Source organism: Lupinus angustifolius, chromosome LG06 (genome assembly GCF_001865875.1).
Source record: "Lupinus angustifolius cultivar Tanjil chromosome LG06, LupAngTanjil_v1.0, whole genome shotgun sequence".
In the NCBI taxonomy this organism is placed as follows: Eukaryota; Viridiplantae; Streptophyta; class Magnoliopsida; order Fabales; family Fabaceae; genus Lupinus; species Lupinus angustifolius.
In genome coordinates, this window is record NC_032014.1 from 2,199,895 (window position 1) to 2,204,917 (window position 5,023).

Sequence of the window (5,023 nt, forward strand, 5' to 3'; positions counted from 1 at the left end):
TGAATTCAAAAAATGTTTGATATCATAGCACAGTGCCTAAAAAATGCACGTTACCTATTGATTCATCCTTCAAAATCTTTAACAAACAATTTTTTTTTTACAATTCTAGATTAGGACTTTTTTTATCAGGATGATATTAGAGAGAGAGTTTGTAATAGGTTTTCTTGATTTCATAGGTATTAGCATTCTAAGTAACACCAAGAAGATCATAGTATGCACAATAATATTGAGCAGTGTTATAAAACACCTCTAGATGAGCAATGACATAATCATATTGATAAACACAATTTGCAACAATCAAAATTGCAAAAGCATAAAATAAAAGTAGTATTTCTTATATTGATAGATAATTCAAGCCCTAAATTTCCAATTTTCATAACATTACAGCGGAAACAAATTTAAATTAGGGTTCATACAAAAATTGAAAAAACACTCTTTATGGAGAATCATAAAAATAAAAATTCAGAACTTATGCTCTGATACCACTTGTTGGGAATTCCTAATGATTTATGAAATAACAATCCTAGGATTTTGAATCTCATGATTCTCACACACATATGAAATAAAGAGTGCAATGTCATACCTGAATCTCATGTTCCTCGATGTGATCCTTTGATCTACATTTCTGAAAGAAGTTTTGTGGTATGATGGCCTTCCTCAACCAAATCTCTGATTCCTCTTAGGACTTGCGTTTTTTACTGTGATGAGGAGAGGAAAAAATTGAATTTTTTTTGGGTGTGGTGGGGACTATAACATTCCTTATGTGTTAACTTATAGGTTTCCCATTATCCCTATGGGTTAATCTGAGCCCATATCCGTTATCAACTTTTAGAAATCTAATGAAAGCTAGTAATTAGATCACTTATAATATAACCCCGAAAATAAATAGTTAATATTATTATATCAAATATATGGTGTTCATCTTAATTGGAAATTATAAATTTCTAACACTACGTTATAAACTTCTTGATCAGTAAGTATTCATCATTGTCAAACTTCACACCTAGTCTTAATAAACATGTAGCTCTACATTTGCTAACCACACCTGCCATTTATTACTAGTGTCTAAGAGGTATACTGTTTTCATTACATATCTTCGTATTTAAATTGGAAAACATAGCTCAGCAAGGAAAAATTCAGAAATATTAGTTGATCTGGTTTCTATATTCATTTCCAGTTATTATTTTTCACTAATAATTACAAATAATGCGACTTTATTTTTACTTGGTTTACTGTTTTCAAAAGAGAAAGTTGTTTTTCACCATTTCCTTCATACAAAACTGAAAACTAGAAACTGGAAACTGGAAACTGGAAACAAAATGACGTGACATTTATGTAATAATGAGAGGTAACATATCAATTAAACGACAGAAAACAAACCAAAGGCCTCCTTAGATATCAAACAGATAATATTCATTATCCATCACCATACTTTATCGAGTAATGCCAGGCAGGATAGTCCCTTTAATAGCAGGAGTTGAAATAGTGTTACCCTGAAACCAAACGAAAATAGTTCTATGAAATGCCATTTCTAAAGAGACAAACTTTGACATGTGGGATCTAAGTCTCAAAATATACACAATAGCACCCCAAGAAGTCACCAGGATATAGGCTTAAAGACAACACATTAAGAACTATTTTAAAATTTATAATCACGAATCACGTGGACAAGAATTGCATGCAATTAACTATTATTTCCATTCATGTAAAGGAGCCCAAGAATAGAGCCAGCAGTAAGACAGTGGGTTATGCAACACTTAATTTATTATTAGCCCAAACTATAGATTCCAAAAGTTATTCCAAAAGTTATTCCAAATAATCACACACGTTGAATAGAAACATTAAACTAAAAGCATACATTAAATATAACAAATATTTGGTTCTTTAAGAAAATTTATTGTATTTTATATTTTTACAGAATTCTTATTTTTATTATATTAGATTTATAAATTTTAGATATTAATTAATAGTAACAAATTAGGAATACTAAAGAATCAAGTCAAACAAGGATTTTTTTTAATTTGGACTAGGTAGTTGGTTTTTTAATCTAATGTATCAAAAATAGGTCCAATAAAATGGACCAATTATAAATCTCTAAAAACCAATGGTGAAGGATCTAGTGCAGCTTGGTAGCGGGTTTGTTTTGGGTACAAAATGTGAAGGGTGTAGGACTGCTCATACTTAACTACAAATAATGTATTGCATTGTGCCTAAAATAATTCATACAACAGGTCATATTGCAATTCTCCTGAGGAAAAGCTGAAGATTTCAGTTGTTGAAAGCTTGCAATTTGCAGAGTTAACAACTATTTGAGTATAATACCTTGACAACGAAAATGTTGCAAGAAGAAACCTCCTCCAAATATTTTTTATGCACACAATCAAGGTATAAAGCATCAGAGTATCCTTTCGATTTTGCTGCAGATTGTGCCTTCAGAACCTACGAAGAATAATTGCACAAATGCCCAGAGAATCAGAAAATTGAAGAAAGAAGTAAGTTATGCCAGTGGCAGGAAATTAAAATTAAAAAACCAACAAACAGATAACTTAAGCCAACAAACAACTACTGGTTGTTATATGAAGGCCAGTCCTGTCAATAAAAAAAGGTATTGTTTGTAAAACGAAGAAAAGTGAAGGCAGCGCAAGTAAGCAATTTATTTCTATTTGGTGAACATCTACAATCAATTGTTAGATTATAAATAAATAAAGAAAAATGGAGAGCATGTAATGTGGCTTACTGCGGCATAGTTTCCAATGGTTTTCACACCTCCAGCGCCACCAGGAGTTGCACGATGTAAGTCCTTCTCAACGATCAAATTGATTGGGGCCAACCCTTCCTGTGGTGATATTTATAGTCCATAAATTTTTTCAAGGGAGATATCATAAGTATATGTTTAAAATAACAAAAGATATAGAATTTAGATAAAGCATGAGCATGATTGTTTATATTTGAAAAAATAACAATTATTGTGATACCATCATACCAACAAGTTGTAGAATTTGAAAATAAATCAGGAGTTACGAGACAACTTCATTCAGGCCATGCTAATAAATCATAGAAAGAAGAAAAAAGGGTAGCATTCTGAACCAGTGAACCCTTAAGCATACTGCTACAAGTTTCATTGATCTTTCTAAACCAAAAATTCAACCCACTCAATCACATCAACATATAATACAACTTCAAAAAAAGTCTATTAAAAGCTGATTTTGAGCAAAACTTTCAAAGTTCTCTTGATCATGAAATTTGATCATAATTTCTTATTTACATCTGAAAGAAGATAATGAACAACTTGTATAAACAAAAGTAAAGATGCCACATTTCAATATAGCAAAGTAGCAATAAATATACCTTGAAGTAATTTCCAACAGGTGAAACATATACTAAAAAGGTCTACTCTGGAGCAGGTGCAACACCAAGCACAGCTCCACTTCCTATTAGCAATGGTTTAATATACAAGGAACCTTTACCTGCAGGAGGAATCTGAAACCAAACTTCACCTAATCAGACTAATGTGTATAACAAACAATAAAAGATTTATGGCAATGATAGGGTTCTATAGTACCCAACGTTTGTTTGCTAAAACAGTGTCCTTAACAGCTTGCAGAAACGGCTCTGTGGTAGGTGATGCCATGCACATCCGCTCCGCGCCCGCTTTCATCCGCTCGGCATTTTCTTCTGGACGAAAGAGGAGTATATTCCCATCTTGTTTTCAATAGGCTTTCAAACCCTCAAATAATCCCTACAGTTGTAGAACACACAAAAATCTTTGTCTACAATACAAATATAAATATACCATGCAAATTTGACTCTAATAATGTACAGGATAATAATTAGATTTAAATTCCACGCCAAACCAGAACAATTTACATATTAGAACAAGAAGATCACTGCACCTTCATAGGCATTATATACAATTTTTGAATAAAAAGTATATTTCAAATTTCTACTGCGGATGTAATAAATCAAAACTTCACAGTCAACAACACATCACACAGACAGAGTTAGAACTCTTCAGATTGTTAGACAAAACAAAGAGTAAAAATAAACAAAATAAATCGCAATTTGATATCTACTAAGCCAAATTCAAGGATCAGTAACTCTTAAAACATATTCCTTTAGACAAAGCCCAGGGTTAATATAATGATAATAATAATAATCTAACCTGGCCATAGCTTAAAACTCCGGCAGATGGACTAAATTCAATGTTCCCATAACGCTTGATTTCACCTTTAGAGAATGTTCCACCTTGTTGGCATTTCATTATATACATATAATCAGTGGGCTGAATGTTAAATCCAAAGTTGTCCCAGTCTATGTCAGCCAATTCAGTTGTTTCACTGCACCATTGCACATGGTTACAAAAAATACGTTAAATAACAATAGGTGGATTAAATTCAAAACAAAATAATAAAATGAAAAACAAAAAAGAAGTAAATACTTGTAGGAATTAGATAGAGTGGCACAAGGCCTGAGAGGAGAAGTGACTTCCAGAACATTCTGAGAAGCGAGTGAAAACAGTTTGTGGAACTGCAAATGAAAAAAAAAAGAATTAAAATAGGAAGGAGAAAAGAAGAGGAGAGAGAATTAAATGGAAGAAAAAAACCTTAAGAGGAAGAGGGAGAGAAGGGTTGAATGGACGAGAAGGATTAGGGAGAGAAGAGTTACGGGAAGGGCATATTTGGCAACTTAGTCGAAGGCCTACAAGGACCGCACCGGTCTGCATTTTCTGCAACACTCTAACGGTAACAAAATCTCACTTCTGTTTTTCTTGTCCCAAAAGACAAAATACAAATCCGCAGATGAAAATTGTCGGTTAAGTTGCTTTAATTTATATATTTTTGGTTATAGCAATCATGAATAATAATTATAGGCAGGAAATGGGAGATTTGAATTCGAATCCCAATGGATCAAGGGGAAGTCATGATTTGTATAAATTAATTTTAATTATATTTTTATATATTGAATTTTATTCAAAAATTTAATAGATGAATTTTAATTCATTTATGACTTAATTTTTATGAAT

The 5,023-nt window shown here is 32.0% G+C and overlaps 1 pseudogene; it reads right to left on the minus strand.

Annotated features, from left to right (window-relative positions):
• On the minus strand, nt 1,410-4,761 carry LOC109350857 (annotated as a pseudogene).